The 23,070-nt window shown below is 37.2% G+C and overlaps 1 long non-coding RNA gene across 1 annotated transcript in view; it reads right to left on the reverse strand.

Annotated features, from left to right (window-relative positions):
* The window catches only part of LOC146002613 (uncharacterized), a 67,261-nt gene extending 48,203 nt beyond the window's left edge, over window positions 1–19,058 (reverse strand). Inside the window, exons 1-2 of the long non-coding RNA XR_014443729.1 lie at window positions 18,928–19,058; window positions 4,473–4,631 (exon numbers count right to left, since the gene is read on the reverse strand). This is a non-coding gene — a long non-coding RNA (uncharacterized LOC146002613). The remainder of the gene's footprint in view (window positions 1–4,472; window positions 4,632–18,927) is intronic.
* Window positions 19,059–23,070: the final 4,012 nt, after the last annotated feature.

Here is a 23,070-nt window from a genome sequence, read left to right on the forward strand (position 1 = left end):
TGATTTCATGAATAAAATTGTTCCCCTGTCTACGTATAACGTTTCTTACATTTGGCAGTTCGCAAACAATTTTGCAAACGGTATAATTATTTCGTGTTACCTTGCGCAACAGCAAATACATTTCATAAGACTGTTCTGGACACGAGACTTGCGTCAGTAAACAAGCATTTCGTCTGTTACAGTATCACAGGAAGAGAGCATCGTTCTGCAATGTTCAAGCGTCTAGATATTTTCTGTTCCCATTCATAATATCTAATCACAATAATAAGTTAGAAGAAATAACTCGTATTTTCACAACTACTATCATTCTAGTTTTTCATCATCACATCAAATTATTTCTCGAAGATAGCTACTATTGATTGATTGATTTAGTGTTTTAAGTCCACTTTATGCACAGTAAGGCTAATCGGGCTGGACCTACAGTTTAAAGTGGGATCCGAACCACTATGTGACTCCACCGGGAATCGAACCCGATACCCCTTGATTACAAGGCAACGCGGAAAGAATTTACAATACCGGACCCTTCTGTAATTTCTATGCTACGTCTTATACTCACGAAATAATTAGTCGCGATGATTTATCTCAGGTCAACATGTTTGGGTGAGGTGAAGAAATTGTTATTAACGTGTAGAAGTTGTAAAATAATCTTTTCAATTCTCGCAATGACTCTCCGTATACAAGTATGGGAGCCATATTTGTTGATATGAACAATTGACGTTCGCAATTAGTAACGCTGTCTACAGCGTTGCCACACTGTTGATTTCATACTTGGAGAGCAAGGAAATGCGTCGAGGATGACGAAGACGACAGTGACAGTGACAATCACGATGTAGAAGAACATGTGGAATGTGGACTGATTTGATTACAGGTAAGTTTGGCAACAGTGCATCGATCGTAAAATTGCAGGATACGAAACGGCGTCTTCGATGATGAACGTTTCCCGTTAAAGTGCTACGAAGTAAGATTTTTTATCGGTTTGTTTTCACAATTAGCGCAAAACACTGACCATTCTCGGTAAGCTTAGGTTAGGTTAGGTTAGGAAAACATAGTTAAAATTTGAGGTCGTAAAACCATGCACGGGTAGACCCACAAATCATTGACGGATAGCCCCACGAACCATTCACGGTGGTTAGATTAGGTTAGGTTAGGCAAGACAAGCATAATTAAAATCAGGAATGTATATTTCTTTTTTTTAAGTATTGGGAACAACATTTTCCAGTAAATAATGAGCAATCGTGCCGATCGCCAACTCAATTTCGCTTATTTTGCAATTTCTACACGTGACCCTCAAATTTTAACTTTAAATTCGTGATTAGGAGGCCTCAATTAGTGAGTTTGCGAAATATTACGAAAATCGAGGAGGGGTCCGGTATTGTAAATTCTGCGCCATCGGGGAGGCTGATAGCTGCTATACTACAAGAAAGCAAGTCAAAATTAAAGTAAAAGCTTAACTACATGTATACCCAACGACATTTACAATATTGGAAGGACATAATATTTAAAAATTCATGCTTCAACGGAAGGTAAAAGCGCGGTGTAGTGGCTAGTATTCTCGATTGGGCTGCTAGCGGTCCTAGGACCGATCCTCCTTACGAAGTGTTCTCTTTTTTTCGATTCTCATTTTATTAAACAACAGCATGGTGGCATTATTTGTAATAGCAGTGTAAAGTGGCTACATTGTTCTGCATCTGGAATGTATATATAAAAAAACAAATCAATGAATTGACAAACTTTCAAAGGGATATTTTCATGTATAAGATCATGAATTATGATACTCTAACAATAATTCTGTACTCGTTTAAAGACATTGACAAATATTAATGAAATAACTCTTTATATTTGTGGCAATTCAGGATATACTAATTTTACCCCTTTTCCCACTCGAGATCAATGAAAGGATACCTCCGCAAATATCGAATGAAAAGTTTTCAACATGTGCAATTCTCCGTTAATGTTCTCGCCGATTCGTTCTACCTTCGTTTTCTTTGTTACAAACAAGTTTTCTTTGCACATTACATGTAGGAGTAGAGTTGCATCTACATTTCACGTTGGTCAGCTCCTTCTAGCTGCTTTCAGAAGCGACGGCTTGTAGGGTAATGGTTACCGTTAAGGATTGTCAATCTGGTGGTCGTAAGTTCAAACCCCTCCGGTGGCAGAAAATTTTCGTAAGTTTTAGACATATCCCATTGTGTTCATTGTCCACGCTGTGTGAAACGGAATGAATCAGTTTGGAATTAACGATGGGGGGAGGGGAAATATTAAATTACAATATCTTCATTTCAACGAACCGAGAAGTCGAGAAAAATTGGATAATTCTTATAAATGTTAAAATTACATTCATGTTTTTAGTGGTATAATCGCAGGTAAAATCAATGATCTTACGTGAAAGATTTCATCTTGCTCTGAACTCAGCCAAAAGGCATATGGCACCGATCTAATACATTCTCCAATATGTTTCAAAACGTTATTGAGTGTTTTGTTTCATGATAATTTGATCAATTCATCAATTCTTCACGCCGAGACGATATTTTCTCCAACTACCTCTTCTCTCCTTTCGTTTCCATTCCCTTCAATTGTCTCTTCTCCTTCTTATTCTTCTCTCCCCTCCTTCTCCTCTCATATCATCTTCTCTATTTTTCTCGCATCTTGTCTCCATCCCACTCTTCTCCACTCCTCCTATCTCCTTTCCTGTCTTAGATTTCCGACTCCACTGAACTCTTCTCCTCTTCTTTTCATTGTTCCCTTTTACTCTCTTTTACTCTACTCTCCACTCCCCTCTTCTCGTCTCCTCCTCTCCTCTCCTCACCTCTCTTCTTTGTTCCATTTTCCTCATCTCTCCTCGATTTTTCCTTTCTTCTCACTACTTCTCCTCTTCTCGTCTCTTTCTTCTCTCCTCTACATTTCCTCTTCTCCTTTCGCTTTTCTTTCTCCTCTCCTTTGTCGTCTTTCGTTTCCTGTAACCTCTTATCTTTTCCTTAGGCTCATCAGCGATGAAATACTAGAAAACCTAGTTTCTTTTCTTTTAGAAAGAAATTCGTCATTTGCGATATAATATTGATATTTTTAATAATTTTATACAAAAATACTTCTTTTCATTTCTTTCGCGTATTTCACAAATATCTATTGTGCATGTGGCAACCCTGAAATTGAGCCTAACTCTACACGCAACCCACCAACGCCTTGTGGAAATTGGGTTGCCTAGTTTAAAATGTCGTTGTCCTAAAACTTTTGAGAGACACTATACAATTGGAAAACTTTTCTACACAGATTTCATTATGAAAAGCAATATGGCCGATCGTTGAACTGTTTCTGAGAGGGGCCGTGTGCCTCCCCCCCCTTGAACAAAGAAATATTTTAATGCGAACCTATTAAAAACTACGAAAATAACATTGAATTTTATTAAGATCTTGGGATAAAAATTATTTCTTCCTTGCATAAATGAATAGGTGGTTGTGGATAGATGCTAGAGTGGTCTGCAGTCTGCAATATTCAGTAATTTTAGTAGTTTCATAACCATGATGCAAAGCTACAGGACATCCCAACAATGCATTTATTTTTAATTTCAGTTCCCACATTTTTACGAACTGCACTCGAGATGTTCTATATTTTAATATTCATTGTTGATATGTGTAAAGCATATCAGGAATGCATATGTATAATGTAATTTATATTAATTTCTAAACAGAATTAAGATGGTCCTGGTCCTAATATAAAAAAATTCAAAGGAAAGTTGAAGACCTTGTTAATTTGCGCCAAAGAGTATTATTCGAATACTTCTGTGAATTGAATGTAAACAATAAGCTCAAAGCTGTAAGCTGCGTGACACCCTTTTGTCTGTAAACGACGGCGTTGCTGATTGTCTGGGAAAGGGAGGGGGGGGTTGTCTATTGGTGATTTGAGATTTCTATCCGTTATTTTGGACAATAATATCACAGCTCTAGAATTGTACGTTTAACTCTAGCTGAAGTATTATAATAACACCCAGTGGAGGCATATAGTGGTTCGTATTCCACTTTAAGCTGTAGGTCCAGTCCCGATTAGCCTTAATGTGCGTAAAGTGGACTTAAAACACCAATTCAACCAACCAACTATCATAGCGTTGGTGGTCACATCTAATACTCCAACAGCATTTTGCCCACCAACGTAGCGTAGTTGTTAGCACTGCGCGCTATGACTCCAGGAATCCCGGGTTCTTCCTGAGTGTCCATTCACCAATTTCATCATATTGTCACTAATTTTCAATTGCATTTAGCCAAAAGTGGCAGAAAACTACGTACGATAATCTAATTCAATCAATCCAAAAGCATTTCAGATTCCCCCCTAAACAAATCTGTATTCCTTTGTCTGTATCTTGTCTTTTTGCTATTGATTTATGTGATTAATAAACATTAAATTCATCGCACGATATCTGACGAAAACTACAAACAACACTGCCATCTATTGAGCGATTGTTGAACTAGAAGATGCCTTACCGAAGCGAATGGTTCCAAGGATAGCGTATAGATGCTGCCACCGTCGCTTATCTGCAGCCGTCTTCTGCTTCGAAGGAAGATGAGCTTCAGGCAGCCCTTCACTTGCATTGGCCACTGGTACCAGTTTCTCGAATAAGCCTCGTTTGTGATAGAAACACTCTGGAAGAGAGATTATTAGCTCTATTAATATTAGCAAAAATAATAAATACAGATTTTTTTGTTCGAGTAAAATGTTCACATTATGCACAGATGGGCTAATAGGGACTGCACCTACAGTTTAAATGGAATCCGAGCCACTATGTGCCTTCTAAAGGTACCAAACCAAGGACCTCTTGATTACAAGTGAATATAGGCAACAGTGGTTTAATAACTAGTGTAACTCGCAGAGAAAATATATGTTCCTGTTTAAAATCTCAGTTTGGGTTGCATTTTCGTTGTTTGACACGGTTTTGTATCTCTTCCTGATAGTTTATCACTACCATGATCATAAATGGTGATTAGCTGGAGTAGAGGATTTAAAAAAATCAATACCCTGGTGAATATCTCTTGACTTCGGCGCGTGTAATGATAAACTTGCCGAGCTACGAGGCCAACAGTTCTAGGATCGAAAATATTGTATGAAACGAGTATTATTAACGCCAAAACGTTACTTCTAATTACATAAGCGTGGCTTGAGTTTATTTTGAAGTCCACTTTATGCAAAAAAATAGGCTAATCGGGACTGGACCTACAGTCTAAAGTTGAATTCGAACCACTATGTGCCTCCTCCGGGTGCGTGGCAATTTGTTTTAAAAAGAGTTGGATTTATTGTTCAAGAATCATTTGAATTTACTGCGTCATGACATAATTAGTATATTTAAGAATCATGTAGCAATTTAAGTTAAAGCATAAGTGTTATTTTAATACCATTATGTAGGAATAAAATAAGCACATACCTAAAGTAAATCTATTCTTTATCAGCATAACTTAAGGTATTTTGAAAATACCTTAAGTGTATTAAATTCTTAAATGTATAACACGGTCATGTTTTTTTATCGGATAAAGGTGGAAAGTAGGAGGACAAGGTATAAATATCGGAAAGAAGAAGGGGGGAGGGGGTAAATCTCCATGTGCAGCAAAACGAGCCTTCCTTCAATCTAATCTTTTCCATCCCTACCGATTTCCTTTAGGCCCATCTCAACGTTATCCCTCCATCATCGTCTTGGCCTTCCTACTGGTCGTACCACATGGCCTTCCATCTAAGTCTTCTTGATTTAATCATTCTAATAATATCTGGACATGAATACAAATTGTGCATTTCTAAATTATGTAACCTTCTCCACACACTTGTTTCCTCATCCCTTTTAGGTCCAAATATATTACTATGAATTTTATTTTCAAATACTGTTAATCCATGTTCCCCTTTTAATGTAAGGGACCACTTTCACATCCATATAATACTACAGGCAAATTACTGTTTTTTATGTTTTAACTTTTAGTTTCTTAGATATTTGATTTGATTTGATTTAGTTTATTTTACTTCGCGTTTTGTGCCTCTTGGCTAATTTGCGAAGATGGGGATGAGTGATGAAATGATGAAATTGATGAATGGTCATTCACAAACAACCAAGTCCGACCGGGATTCGAACCCGGGACCCTTGGCGTCACAGCGCGATGTGCTAACCACTTTTTTTTAACACTTTTTCAACTTTTACACTTTTTTCAATTTTTACAGTATTCTCAGTTTTTTACGTTTTGGACAAACACAAATACCCATGCCTTACCCGGGACTCGAACCCGGAACCCCTGGCGTTGTAGCGCGCTCTGCTAACCACTCCGCCACGGAGGTCGACACCACTCGGCCACAGGGTCGGGCAGTTTCTTAGATATTATACTACAAGATAAAAGTTTATGAAGAGAAATGTAACACGCATTTCCTGAATTAAGTCTGCTTTTTATTTCCTCTTTAATATCATGTTCATTTGTTAGTGTTACTCCTAAGTACATGAATTTGGAAACTGATTTAAACGAGTTATCATTCAATAATTCAAATTTGATTATTATCTAACACTAGGTATCGGCCTGTAAGCATATATTTAGTTTTCTCCTTGCTAACTTCCAAACCTGTCTAGTTAGCTGCTTTTAAAATATTTTAGCATTATCTTAATTGTATCTAAAATGACATAATTTATTAAAAATTACTTATCATATTTCTTAAATGAAGCAAACGTATTACAGAAGTGGCAAGTATGAATCTGTGCTTCTTTGTTTCGTTCATTTAGGATACATAGTATTGCGGGATCCATGAGTATTACCGTACAAATTGTCCATGACTATTTTCATTAATTTTTCTCTTAAATCCTAAGTGTTTTTAAGCGATGGATGTTTAGGTATGCTGATGCAGAAGTTGTCAACAGCTTGTTTTGAGTTTTCCTTTAATTCTTGAAGCTCTTATTGGGTCAAATAAAGTGCACGAACATGGTGATGGACAATTTGCACGGTAATACTCATGGATCGCACTGTACACTTCGCAACATCTTATTTGACCGCCCCGAAAGAATTCTAAATCCCGAATTCGTAAACTTAGCAACATTGCACTTCGGCTCCAAGTGAGTGTAGCCAACTTTGAGTTGGTCCTTCTAATAGACGAAAAAAGCTGCGGTGAGAGGTTTTCAATTTCGCACTTTCCATGAACTTAGAAACTATAAACCGCTATTATAACCTTGAGCAATTTTTACGATTTTGCTTGCTCGAATTGAAATTAGAGGGGTTTGAAACACTGAATACAGTTTATATCCACCTGGAGGATATCGCCATCAAGTTTGTGCAGAAAGATGCAAATTTGTGAGGAGTTTATCCGACATTTTATTTACAATAGCTTGCATAATATCGAACAGTTCTCAAAAAATAATATTTTTCACGATTTGTCGAGAAAATGTGCTTGGAACACAGGAAGGTGGGAGTCTTCATAAACGTCAACATGTTTTTAAGGGTATTACGTCTTGAAGTTAACGTAGAGCTGTTGGTTACACCCTGTTTTCCTTATTTTTCGTCAAGCGTGAAAGGTCGCGGGTCCAAATCCCACACTCTCCTCATTTTTTTTTTTTTTGCTGAACAGAGACCGTTGATATTAGAATATTTAAAAAATGAATCCGATGCACACTTGAGGGACGTCCCTTCTGTGCATATTTCCCCATAGAAGTTGCAGATTTCCAGTTTTTAAAGTTAAAACTTCTTTTTAGTTATTGTTCATATATTGTGTTAACACACACGTCATGATTAATTCACAGATCACATATATGTATTCAGGACGCAAAATGTAATGTTATTTAAGTTATGTATTGTTTGTTCTTTACTGACACTTAAAATATTGATTATTTGATTTCGATATACTAAAACAAACATATACAGTTATGTTAAGTAGTGATGTAGTGCATTACTGTAACGAAGGAGAGCGTTTAATGAGTTCAAATTGCTAAGATTGGTAATTTTATGTCCGTTCCTTCGTAATGACTGTTGTCAATCCCCTCACCACCATCTTACCATGCGCCTAAAACTAATAGTAAATCGCTAATTAACATAAGTAAATGGTTATTGCGACGGAGGCCGATTCGATAAGAAACTACTAATAAGTATTTATATAGTGAGTGACAAACAAAAAATTCAAAACCTCATAATGATCGTTAATTCGTCACTGCCTTTGTATCTAAAATGTTTGTCTTCTTTGAACAGAAAGTACGAGTATCAGATATAACACACTTTCCCCACTAACTTTGCAATATTTTATACCACCATTACAGACTTAGTTCTACGTAACTTGATTCTGATCATTCCACGTGGCACGTGACTTCCTCCTATCATCAAACAACTTTCTCTTACTATTTCCTTTCACCTCGTGAAATACAGAGACCAATGTTAACTTCTTAGCATGGTGGATAAACTTTACATACAACGATAAACTCCTGATAAAAATCCTGCCTAGGTGTAGAATCGAACCTACGACCTCCTTCGTGAGAATCAAGCACGCTAACCTTCCTCCAGGTAGGTCATGTTATGATTAGCTACCAATTTAAAGAAACAAATTCACAATTCATGGCAATTTTCATGAGGAAAGGAATTCAGAAAAAATCGAGAAACGTTGAAAGGGAAAGATGATGAACATGTCTATTTGGTGTTTTGTCATATTTTGTAAATTGTGTAAAAATTCCATGTTTTGAACAAGCAATTGTTTAGTTATGAAGTCTTATGTTATTTGTTTAAGGTAGGAACAGGAGAGTGAAAAGGAGTAATTTGAACCAGAACCCGGTTGCCAAGAAACTTCTTTGGAAACTTTTTTCCAAAGACTGTATGAAAAGAGAGAGGAAAGGGATATTCAACGTATAAAATATAAAATATGTGTGAAAATAAAACAATGGAAACCATTCAAGATAATACTAACGAACTTCAAACGATGAAAACATATTTTCGTGGTGGAAAACTCCAAGTCATTTTCGAAATATGAACTTGATTTTTTTTCTGTATTAGAAAGTGGAGATATGGGATGATACGATCCCTCAGCAAGAAAAATTTAAGTAAGCCGACTCCTTCCCTCCAACTTTTTCAATGGTCATAATTAGTAATTAGGGTCCGGAAGTTGAGGAAAAATCAACTTTTTTTCTGACCCTTAAAAACAAATCTAAACCTGATATCATGTCCGTTTCCCTTCAGTTAGAGCCTGAAAATACTTTCTATTTTACATTTCGTTTGCATTTTTCAGCCTTTTTTGGCTTTTAGTTTATTTGTCAGTATTCTTAATAGTTTTTGTTTCATTTTTTACTTATTTTTGAGGTTTATTTTTCTCCTCCCCTGTTGTTTCGGGTATTTTAAATGCATTTGCTAGTAAAACTTACATATTTAGATTTCTTGACATGGTCCTTTTAGCAAATTCATTATGAATCGAAAATACGGTCAATGGAAAAGCATAATATCATTCTTAACTGAAATGTTTGGCCATGGATTAAAATACTTTGTGTGAAGATTGCAACAGTTCTTTAATTCAAAGACATTTTTACAATTCTATTTTGTTATTTAGTTGTGAGCATAATCTGAAAAGAATGAAGAAAATTCTGTTGTGCTACTCTATTCAATGTTGATGTTATTTTGTTTGTTATTCGTAACTATAGTGATTGTAGAAATTGGTTAATATACTAATGTGATAAGTAACATTTGAAAAGTTATTTTTATTTAAAATATTGCAACAAACTGCTCCACAGTTGGGACAGTTGCAATAAATTGGCGACCTAGAGCCAGGATTCGAAAATTGTGAGTTGATAAGAACTGAACTGATAATACTATAATGAAGAAAAGAGAAGTGCCTTACGTGCTTCGAAGTAGTGTGGGCCTTCAATCGGATCTCAGTGATGTTGCTGTAGTAAGCAACGAAGAGGATAATTCTGGTAAGCAAATGGAGGATTTACTCTGTTGTAAGGACAGATTTTCTGACACTCGCATGATTGAATGCACGTCATGCAAGAAATGGGAACACGTAAATTGTAGGGGTCTTACAGTTATTCACTGGGTAATATTCAGCTCTATGAAAGAAGACTACTACTGTAAGGCATGCAAGCCAGAATTCAATCCATTCACTCTAAAATCATACTTGGATACAGTAAATCCCAATATTGACCAAATTTTATCTGCTTTTCACTTGAGTTTGGCCCAACATGAGAATAGGTTGCAAGACAAGTTGCTCCAGAATACCGAAACGCTGGAGAATAGGTTACTTCAGAATACTGAAGCTCTGGAGAATAGGTTGCAAGACAAGTTGCTCCAGAATACCGAAACGCTGGAGAATAGGTTACTTCAGAATACTGAAGCTCTGGAGAATAGGTTGCAAGACAAGTTGCTCCAGAATACCGAAACGCTGGAGAATAGGTTACTTCAGAACACTGAAGCTTTGGAAAATAGGTTACTTCAGAATACTGAAGCTCTGGAGAATAGGTTGCAAGAGAAGTTGCTCCAGAATACCGAAACGCTGGAGAATAGGTTACTTCAGAACACTGAAGCTTTGGAGAATAGGTTACAAGATAGACTTGATCAGAACGCTGAAACGCTGCGCGAAGGTTTACAAACAAACTGTGAAGTTTGGGGCACAAAATTGGTTAGGTTGCAGCAAAGTACTGAAAAACTGAACGAAGGGCTCCAACATGTAGAAAATAAGTTGCAGCAGGTTTCTGATTCTTGTCAATCAGCTAATAGGTTACTAAATGAACGTATAAATGATGAAGTAACTTTATTAAATGCGAAAGTCAGTGATCTTGAATCAAAACTAAACCATCGTGATGATGAGTTAAAACAACACTTATCAAACCAGTTGTACCAACATGAAACTTCTATAAGTACACTACAAACAAATATGAATACTACGCAGGTAAAGTTGCAAGAATTTGATTCTATGCTTAAGGATTTAAATGAGAAATGCATTAACTTAGAGCAAAGCGATGTTATTTGTACTAGTACGGTTAGAGACGTTCTACAACCAGATAAAGAATTAAGTAATGTTGATGCACTTATTAATGAACATAGGCACATAGCATGCCAAACTGATACAAGATTAAATTCTAAATTAAAGCATGTTGTTCTTAGTGAACACAATAAATGCGAAACATTTCATACAGGTTCTTCTGGCTATGATACATCTGATGCTGAAGTGAATTCTGCAAAGGAAAATGTAACCAAATTGTGCAAGGGCAAATCTGCTCACAAGAAAAGTAGAAATAAATTTGCTAAAGCTTCCACTTCACAAGGCAAGAATACGTATGCATTGCGGCATTGTGTTTTAGATAACACTGAATTTAGTAATAGCAATCCTACTGTTGACAAAATCCATTGTACATGTTCACTCAATAACCATTTATGTCTTTCTTCGTTGAACAACTCTTTACTGTATGATAATAAGCATGTACATACTTGTGATACTGAAAATAATGCACCTAGTTCTTTATGTGCTACAGACACATCAAAGCAAATTTGTTCTACATCTAACAGAAATTCCATACCTTCTAGAACTTATGTTGCTTGTGATAATAAAGCCAATTTCACAGGTCTTGAAACTTCAGTATGTGGTTGCCAACGTCAAAGTACATGTCATTCCTTAATCCATGATCAGTTTCCTGATGACTTAAATGTAAATCATAGTCCTTGTACTAGAACAAACTGTACCCGATGTGGCTGAATAATGATTCTACATGGAATTCTTATAATCAGTCTGATACATGCTCTAATAGATTTTCACCAGTTAGTGAACTCAGTCAATTGCCACGTTTTGGAGGAGATGTTTCAAAACAGTCTGCTAGAGAATTTATCGAACAACTAACTACAATGTTAAACATAATTGGTGTTCCTCCCAAGTATAAATTATGTATAATTCGTAAGTGTTTTTATAATGTAGGCGCTTACTGGTTCAACAGTGAAAAGAAGAGTTTCATTTCTTATGAGGACTTTGTACATAAATTTCTTGATCAGTTTGCATCTAATGAGTTATTAGAAAGTCAGTTGACATTGTTACGATCAAGAAAATACAACCCAGCTTCAGGTTTGTCATTGGAAGCATACGCTTTAAAAACGTACTCTGCTTATTGTAACCTTGTGGAAACTCCAAACAAAGTTGAAGTAATACGGATGATTTTGAAACAGCTACCTGAGTCAATTTCAAAGAATGTGGGCTGCCGTAACATTACAGATCTTAAGCAACTGACGCAGAAATTAAGGACTATTGATTTGTATTCGAGCGGAAAGAATAAAAGTTTATCTTTGCCCGGTGATAATACAGATTCTGATGACAAGGCTAATAAGAAGAGAAGTTTCGACAGACCAAAATACTTCGTCAGGCAAGTAAATGTGGAGCGGAATTCTTATGATTCTACAACACAGACCGAAAATGCAGGAATCAATGTGAATCATCGCCCATCTCCTAGAAGATTTGAACGCAATCCCTCAAGAAGGCAGTTTGTAAGGTCTGAAAGAATTAATAATAACGTAAATAATTCGAATTTCAGACTTGACAATACCCCAACATCTGATAACAGAAGATATAGTAGAACTGGAAATTACAATGAACAACCAATAGAGTATGGTAATGCATCTCATAGTTCACAGGAAAATAGTGTTACAGTAGGCAGCACCAACTTGCAGCGTAATTCTACAAATATGGAACACGTAACTCCGACTGCTACTACTACCACAAGTGCACATTCTTCTAACTACTTAAACAACTAAGGCAGGGTGATATGCTCCGATTTACCTTGCCACAAATAAATGCAAAGGAGCTGGATGGTAGAGTTAATAACCCTTATTTAGTACATGTTAAGGAATGTCTGAAGGATTATAATAAAATTAAATCTTTAGGTGTTACCAGAGATAAAGTTTTATCTGTAGCATTTTTATTAGAATGGTACGATTCTGAACCAGAGTGGATTATGTCAGAAAACGGTACTCCAATACCAAAAATTGAGAATCCAGAAATACAAGGTAAAATTGCGGATCTGTCTTTAAATTGTTTAATTGATACTGGAAGTCAGTGTAATTTATTAGATTATAAAATCTGGACAATTCTAAGTTCAATTATACCAGGAGCAAAATTGGAACAATTAGAAGGAATACAATTGGCTTGCTTTGCAGGAGATCAACGTATAAAGGTAATGGGTTTCAAATATGTAACAGTTCAAATAGCAAATGAGTTTTTCCACATGGGACTATATATTGTCAGTTACACGCTGATTTAATTTTGGGTTCGCCGTTTTTGTGGCAATATAAGGCGATTATAAATTACAGCAACGCAACCGTCATGCTTTCGAATTCATTAGGTCAGGAAATAATTACTCCATTTTTAGTGCAATCTGAAGAAAGTCTTCCGTCAACGAAGGGAATAGTACGTTCTTGCAAATTACCAATTTCAACCACTTCACAAATTGAAGGAACATCTGACATCGCTTCGGAGGAAGATATTCAGCGTGCAGCGTACATGAACAATACTCTTCCATCTGATTGTTTGGATCAGTTATTTCATCTTCTTCTCGAATACCAAGTTTTATTTTCTGACAGACCTAAAAAAGCAAATGTGGAAGCTTACGATATACAATTGGATACTGATGTGCCAATAATAGCACCCACTTACCCGGTTCCTTATGCTAGACGGGATGATATGGAAAGAGAGTTACGAGAGTTACAAAAATAGGCAACAGTGGGGCGTCATACAAGAAAGCACATCTCCCTATAGGAATCCACTCCACATAGTCCCAAAGGCGGGAGGTTTATGGAGACCAGTGGTCGACTTCCGTAAATTAAATCAACACGTAATTTCTCCGATGACACAGGTAGAGCCTATCTCGGAATTACTACAAAGATTGAAGGGAGCAAAATACTTCACATCTATTGACCTTAGTTGCGGTTATTTTCAGATTCCTTTGACATCAAGGTCGTTTAAATTTACGGCATTTTCTTATAGAGGTATTTTGATGGAGTTCCATTTTTTGCCTTTTGGAATCAAAAGTGCCGTGAGTGTGTTCGTTGATAGAATGCATAAAATATTTGGCAATCATACAAATTCTTTCCTGATTGTTTATATTGATGATATTTTAATTTTCTCTCCATCAATTCAAAACCACTTAGAACATTTACGTTATGTTTTATCAACTCTGAAGACAGCTAATATGTCTATTAAATTGTCGAAATGCAAGTTCTTCCAAACTGAAATACATTTCCTAGGCCATGTGATTTCTGAAAAAACCATTCATATTGATCCTGAAAGGAACCAAGCAATCATGGATTTTCCAGTTCCTCAAAACAAGAAGGCTGTAAGGAAATTTTTAGGAATAGTAAATTGGAGGAGAAAATTTGTTCACAAATTTGCAATGATAGCTGCTCCTTTGTATGATTTACTAAAATCAAATAACAAGTGGGACTGGAAGGAGAATCATCACCAAGCTTTTAATGATTTGAAACAGCTAGTTACATCTCCTGATGTATTAGCTCAACCTGATTTTAGTAAAATTTTCCATCTTAACACTGATGGAAGCAAAGTTGGATTTGGAGGAGTTTTATGGCAGTTATCAGATGAAGATGAAACGTTAGTAATACAATATGTTAGTAGAGTATTGCGTGGTACAGAATTAACTTATTCAACTCATGAGATTGAATGTCTTGCTATCCTCTTTTCAGTAGAAAAGTTTAGTGTTTATCTTAGTGGAAGAACATTTGTTATTCATTGTGACCATCAGTCACTTTCATGGCTGCAGTCGGCTAGAAGTTTAAACCCAAGACTAAACCGCTGGGCATTAAAACTTCAAAGTTTTGATTTTACTGTTGAACATATTCAAGGTTCTACCAATATTGTGGCTGATGCCTTAAGCAGATATCCTGCAAGGGCACAGGGAGATTTATTCACATCGAAACTCTACGTTAATAATACAAATATCGATCTCCTATCCCAAGATACTCCACAATATTGGGTACAATCTCAACAGAACGATGAGCAGTGTCAAAAGTTAAGAATTGCGATAAACAAAGGAGATTCTAAGTTCGAAATCAGAGGACATTTTAGAATGCATGAAGATATCTTATTCTATAAATCTATTGCGTCTAAACACTGGAGAATATTTGTACCTAAAAAAGCTGTGGAAAAGGTACTGTATGATCATCATGATTTATGTGGACATTTTGGTTATTCAAAAACTTTCAGAAAGTGTTCAAAATTTTTATTTTGGCCAAACATGAAAGCCAGCATTAAATTATATCTGAGAAATTGTCTTGAATGTGCCAATTCAAAGCAGAGAGTGCAACGTATCACACGAGAAGATCTTCACATATTAACTCCTAAAATACATCAATTCCTTTCATTAGATTTGATTGGTCCGTTACCAGCTTCTCAAGGTTATCAATATATACTAAGTATAGTGGATCTTGCAAGTAAGTTTATTATGGTTTATCCTTTGCGTAAAGCTTCATCTATGGAAATTATCAATAAACTAAACCAATAGTATTTTCATCATTATCCTGCATGTCTAATTATATTAAGTGATAATGGTTCACAATTTAAATCTAAAGAGTGGCGAAGTTTTATTACCTCCAAGAACATCAAGCATATTTTTACTTCGCCATATTCACCACACGCTAATCCAATTGAACGCTACAATAAAGGGATTGTGCGTTTACTGAGGTTATTTTGCAAGGATAATCATAAATCTTGGGCTAAATGTTTGACAAACGTTGTCAAATTGTTGAACAATTCATATTCTGAATCTATTGGTTTTACACCTGCGGAACTATTTTTACACGATCAAGTTAAAGATAATATAACTAATATTGTCGATTGGCCTGAGAATATTGAAGAATTATCCTGGAAGGCAAAATACTTGGAGCTAAAAGAAAAACTTAAACATCGAAGAAATTCTAAAGGTGTTCAAACAAGCTCTGGTACTAAAAATATTGTCAAAGGAGATTTAATCATGATTAAAAATCATGCTAAGAGCTCTGCTTTAAACAAAACTATCTACAAATTGTATGATTTGTTTATTGGCCCATTCTTGGTAATAGAAGTAAGAAACAATTGTGTGACTGTTGTTTCTCTAGATGGAAAGGGAACAAAAGGTAGACAAAACCTAGAAAACATTAAACCTTTTAATTGTTCGGAGGAGAAAAGAAAGGAGTTGTTAAGAAATACTGATTTATGTTTTAATTGTACATAAGTGTTGAATTTGTTGTAACTTTGTGCAAAAACGAGTTCAGTTGTTTGTATTTTATTATCATGTGTAAACCAGCATGAATTTATTATCTCTGTTCTGTTGATCATCATATTATCTTTTATGTAAGAACTTATGTTTGGCTTCTATTTTCATCAGTATGGTGTATGTCAATGTATTGAGGAAGAGTGTTGACACGAATAACAAAGGGAGAATTATACAAAGTGTCTCTCTGGAAGAATGATAAGAAGGAATATATATAATGTAAGTTGAATGTAATGTGGTTCGCATTTTTATTGAAGGGCTTCATTTGCACATATAGTTTCAAAGGGAAGAAGTGCACTCGTGAAGAATAAAACCTTTTGAAATGGACATAAGATGGTTATGAAATAGTAATGGTAATGAGATTGCAGTAATGAAGAAATCTACTGAAGATGGCTGTAAAGAAGATGTGAAAGGAATGAGATTGCTGCCAAAGAAGTAGTAGAAGAAGAAGTGAAGATGATACATTGAAGATATACGTATTTCTACATCAAAGTATGATGTCAAGGTTGTCAACCGGAGGAGGAGGCTATTGCAACAGTTCTTTAATTCAAAGACATTTTTACAATTATATTTTGTTATTTAGTTGTGAGCATAATCTGAATAACAAAATATAATTGTAAAAATGTCTTTGAATTAAAGAACTGTTGCAATATGGTTGAGGTTCCTTTTCTGGACACTATTATCGCTTTAATCTGTGGTTTTAAAGTAAAATTAGTCAAAATATTAAATGAAATTATACTCTTATGTACGCGAAGCAGAACTGTATTTTCGGATGCTGGCCGACCACAGTATCGTAGAAGGTCCACTCTGAAAGGAGATGTATTGGTTGATTTGGTGTGTTTTAAGTCAACTTTATACACAGTAAAGCTAATCAGGACTGGACCTACAGTCTAAAGTGGGATCCGAACCACTGTGCAATGAGCCTCCACCTGATATTAAAACGGGGACACCTTGATTACAACATGCTGTTTAAGAACATGTATTTATGATATATTAATTCTTAATGTGTGTTAACATAACTTTTGACAGCTAAATGAAAAGAGAGGTCTTGCCAAAAATCCTGCCAATCACTGAAAAATCAAGAAGATGAGTAGAAACATTTCCGAGGTATGCATCGCATAAATATTTACAGTGATTTAATGTAATCTTATATTACATTGTTACAACACTTCGTACTATGTAAATAACAATAATAAAAAAAAAGAATCAGGAGTGGGTGAGATTTGAACCTACGATGTTTAGTTCTTGACGAAAAAGCAAAACGAGACGACCGCATAACCAACTTCTCCAGAGGATTGCTAACGTGAAAGCCTGTAAAACAAGTTGATCTAAGTTGAAATAACATTTTGCGGAGTTCCGAACCATGTTCCGCCACAGATCAGGTAGAATCGCCGGGATTGTGCAATTTATCTTTACTGTAATTTTGCCTAAAATCAAGAGAAATTTGCTTCATTGCATTGATATGTGACTTCAATTCTCTCCAGGTGGTGGAGAACAAGTTCAGTGTTTCCAACTGCACATAAATTCCCCTATTTTCTATTTCAGAATGAATAGTCTTAAAAAATCAACATTTCTATTTCCAATTTACAATTTTTGTTAAATTGCATATTATATTACTGGTTTATGGTTTCTAACTTCATGGAATGTGAAGGAATGAACGAAATTCACAAGAGCGTTTTCGTTTAGAAAGAAAAACTGTTGCTAAGTTGGATACCATTTGTGGACTCTGAAGCGCTATGTTGCCACATTTACGAATTCAGGACTTTGAATTTTTTCAGGGCGGTCAATTAAGATGTTGCGAAGAGTACATTACTCTTCCCAGAGGGAATAGTGAACTCAAAACACCAGATAGAGGATATTTCCCTTCACTTCCTCTACAGATGTCAGCCTGTGTTCAACATAACAAAGGGACGCCTCATTGGCGCAGTTGTAGAGATGTTGCCTTGTAATAATAGGGTCCCGGGTTCGATACCCGGTGGTGACTCATAGTGGTTCGGATCCCACTTTAATAACTCTAGGTCCAGTCCCGATTAGCCTTACTATGCATAAAGTGGACTTATAAAATACCAATTCCACAATTCATTCAATCATCATAACAAAAGCTTTGGTCAGTTCGGGTGAGATATGTTGTTTACGAAATAATAGAAAAGAATACTGTTGGGACTTTTTTCGGACGCATTTTTTGCTCGAAACTGCTTTATATCTTACCCAGCCTCATAGAAAGTGAACATACTGTGATAACTATGGGGAAGGGAAGGCATGACGTTTCCAGTATTAAATCGGCAATACTTGCTCAAGTACCGTGATGTTTTCATTCATATTTATCCACGAAGAGATTTAAAAGATACAAGCCCTGACCGTGAAAAAATTTACACTTAAACGTTACTGATGATGCTTCAAGGACAGTGGTGCCTATTAGGGGGGCACCCTTTGCCCCGCACTATGCTAAACCTTATCTACAAAGGAAAATATACTGTATTTCCTCCCCGCCCAGTTTTGGCACTTTTCCCCCCGGTTTTGGAACCCAATCGCCGCCACTGTTCAAGGACAACTGTTAGATGCGATGGAGGAGGCATTCGGCAAACATGAAAAAAGTTTCTTGCAAAGTGTTACATGTCCCCTCTCCTCGCATCTCCACTGATTTAATCAAAACTGTGAGCGTATACATTTATATTAATAGTACACTAGCCTCATGCATAATCCTGAATACTCACCTTTGATGGAAGACTGGGAATTTTTCTTCGTATAAGCCTCCACACATCACTTGTTCATTCTTTTCTCAACACTGAAGGGAGTTATAATTATTCAAGTACACTATGTAGAGTTTACCATATGCATCTTCATTACTTCATCTTCACACACACACACACACACACACGTACACGTCATCCCCTCCTGCACCCTTTCGATGGTTACTGCAAAGATGTTACTGGTCGCCAGCTTGTGTGCCATGCGTCCCACTGCAAAACTGGCATCGAGAATTGCTGCAACGATAATCACACATTTTCTCAAACATCTCCATGTTACCATTCGCTGTGGTTGGCGATAAGTCCTGAGTAAATTCCTCCGATTCAACCTTCACTATGTCTATCGGATTGCAGAGTTTGTTGTCGCCATCAGGTTCTTTCAATTTCATCTTCCTTCCCAATTTTACACCGTGTCTTTGGCACCACCTGTACAGCGTCGATAGCGACGGTAGAGGTATACCAACGTCGCGAGCCAAGTAGTCATAGGCCTTTGCGGACTTAGAACGCAGTAGCATCGCCTTCCTAATGTCCACATCGCTCCAGTGGACATGGTGATGTCTGGACAGAAGCATCTCGATCTGTCCTGGTGTGAACACTTGCTGGAGAATGCTACGGACTTTCCGGTTGGTCCGTTCCTCGAAACCCCCTTTGGTTTTCAAACTCTGCACCTCCTTCTGCAGACTTTGTACCTCGGCGGAGGCGTTCATCTGAAGCAACATGTACGACTGCCTCATGCATTCTTTCTCAGCTGTAAGCTCTTGCACTTTTTTGTCGTATTCGCTCAGCAGATCCATCATCGTTTTGTTCTCCTGCCTCAAACAAAACACCTCTTCTTGCAAACCGAAGTTCTGGTTTTCCGATTGTTGCTGTCCGGCGCCAGTTGGAAGAAGAATGGCATTTTGGGATGGGCCAGCATGCATGTTCTGACTAATGTCCCCTACATGTGATACATTTAACTCAGGCGATGGAAGCAGTGGTCGAGAAGTTTGATACAACGGTTCTCCCATTTTACCACCAGAGGACTCTGCTTTAACGTAATTCATTGTTCCTTCTGTTATATAAATAGGAGGCGGTCCTGCCAAGTTCCCAACAAGAGACGGTCCTCCTAAATTTCCACCTAGAGACGGTCCTCCCAAGTATCCATCAATTGATGGATCTTCCAAATTTCCTAAAAGCGTTGGTCCTTCCAAGTTTCCAAAGGCAGCTGTCCTCCCAAGTCTCCAAAATATGACGGCTCTCCCAACTTTCCAGAAGGAGGCGTTTCCTCCAAATTATCGAAAACCGACGATCCTCCACAGGTATCCAAAGGTTCGTCGCAATTATCCAAAGACAGTGGTTCATAGAAATTATCCATAGCCAACCGATCATCGAAATTACGCATAGGCAACGATCCTACCAAGTTACGAACTGACGTCTCTCCAATGCTATGAATTTGTGACTGTCCTTCGTTACTAACACTTCCCAAAGTTCCCATATTAACCCCGGAATTCAATCCTTGCACATTATCATTCATTTCCATATTCTAAATAAAACTGTTTGAACGATTTGGCACCTGCAAGTTTCTGGAAGATATCTCGACACGAGTAGGCACTCACGTTAGAGGTCTGCACGGGCCTAAATTGTAAGGCCCGAGTCCGGCCCGGCCCGAGGAAAAGAAACCCGAACCCGACCCGAGTCCGATAATAAGTAAACATGAGCCCGGCCCGAGCCCGAAAACATAATTAAAATTACTTTCCAATTCAGCATTTGAAAAAAAATGGGCACTGTTGTACTTCGTTAACTAGCTGTTATAAAAAAATGTATTCTCATTCTCGAAGTAAACCATAATTTCAATAATTAAAAATTATTTTTCGATGACAATATTCGCTAACAAAATAGTCACGAGGCCCGGGCCCGACCCGAGCCCGAGAAGTTCTGGTTATTTATGGCCCGAGTCCGGCCCGCGGGCCGGGCCGGGCCTAGGCCCGAGAGCCTGGCCCGAGCCCGTGCAGACCTCTAACTCACGTACAGTGCAGTAACGTTAACGACGCTGTTCTATCACCCTATGCCCTGGTGAATACGCACCCCTTTGTCCACGTAATATGACGTGAGTCAAGCTCGATCGCCAATCGTACGCATAGAATATATCGCAACTGAAAGTCCACACGAAATGTCAACAAAGAACATGTTAATCGCAACCCAGCTGACCATCATGATCTCGCCATTGTGAACTGCACCCAAGAAGAAGAAGAAGTTACTGGATGGGGTAAGAATGGCATCCGCTGCATCTCGTATTACCATCAACACTACCATTAACTTGGTAAGACTTTTTCTTGCCAAATGGTGTTACGCAATCCAAATGTGTTCAGGTCAGACGCCACCTCGTAAAAAAAAAAATTTTTTTATCGAAGACAATGAGTGCTTTGTAAGAAGATCTGTGTAGTATATAGACATGCGATAAGATGCAGAGGGGACATTCCTTTTAGGTAATGAAAACATTCATGATATACTCAGATGCAACAGATAACGTTCAAGGAAAACACTTCAACACTAATTGTCATTGTATTTCCTCACAGTTGGACCGTCGGGCAATGGAACCGAAAGCCTCGCTGGCTCAATGCAATAAACACATTTGGCCAACTTCCAGCTGCATAATATAATATATGTGCATGCATGAATTATACGTATATGTCAGGGCTCAGCCGAAACCGATTTCGATCTGATTTTTGTTTAATTAGCGTTGCTCTTCTGTCACTTCTGGCCAATTGTGACGATGAGGGTGAGTGATGATATTTAGAGGAGACCGGGGGTAAATGTTAAAATTTTTCTTTGTTGTTTTCTCCTGGCTTTGTTTCTATTTAGGTAAGTTCATGTTAGATATTGAGTCATGTTCATACTACCCCTGTAAGTATTAGCTCCGGTCTCCCCTATCGGTTGCATTTTATTTGCCGATACCGCCCGATACATCCGGTGTTTTGATCGTTTGCGGGGTCCCCAAAATTAACGTGCGACTCAGTCTGAGTGTCTAATTATCCTGATAGATAAGGAAAGTTTCTTGTCTCAATTTATTCTATACCAATATTGTGTGGAAAATCTGCTTTGTGATTACATGACAGAATTTTTTTATATTCTGATGTAATCTTTTGTATCTTGAAACAAAAATGTAGTAACTTGATGCTTAAAATTGGAGTTGAATGATTATTCGCTATTATTAATAAATACTTTGAACACCCTTCAATTGTTACAATTTTCAAGCATCGGTATCGGTGGGAATGGGTAAGAGTATCGGTATCGGTGTGAATTTGTAAGAATATCTGTATCGGTGAGAGTATCGGTATCGGTGGGAATCGGTTAGATTATCGGTATCGGTGTGAATGTGTAAGATTATAACTGTATTGGTAAGAGTATTGGTAACGGTGGGAATCGATCAGAGTATCGTTATCGGTGGGAATCGGTTAGATTATCGGTATCGGTGTGAATTTGTAAGAATATCTGTATCGTTGAGAGTATCGGTATCGGTGGGAATCGGTTAGATTATCGGAATCGGTGTGAATTTGTAAGAATATCTGTATCAGTGAGAGTATCGGTATCGGTGGGAATTGGTAAGAATATCTGTATCGGTAAGAGTATTGGTAACGGTGGGAATCGATCAGAGTATCGTTATCGGTGGGAATCGGTTAGATTATCGGTATCGGTGTGAATTTGTAAGAATATCGGTATCGGTAAGAGTATTGTTATCTGTGGGAATCGGTTAGATTATCGTTATCGGTGGGAATCGGTAAGATTATCGGTATCGGTGTGAATTTGAAAGAATATCTGTATCGGTAAGAGTATTGGTAACGGTGGGAATCGATCAGAGTATCGTTATCGGTGGGAATCGGTTAGATTATCGGTATCGGTGTGAATTTGAAAGAATATCTGTATCGGTAAGAGTATTGGTAACGGTGGGAATCGATCAGAGTATCGTTATCGGTGGGAATCGGTTAGATTATCGGTATCGGTGTGAATTTGTAAGAATATCGGTATCGGTAAGAGTATTGTTATCTGTGGGAATCGGTTAGATTATCGTTATCGGTGGGAATCGGTAAGATTATCGGTATCGGTGTGAATTTGTAAGAATATCTGTATCGG

Source organism: Lepisma saccharinum, chromosome 18, assembly GCF_977018435.1.
Source record: "Lepisma saccharinum chromosome 18, izLepSacc3.1, whole genome shotgun sequence".
Lineage (NCBI taxonomy): Eukaryota > Metazoa > Arthropoda > Insecta > Zygentoma > Lepismatidae > Lepisma > Lepisma saccharinum.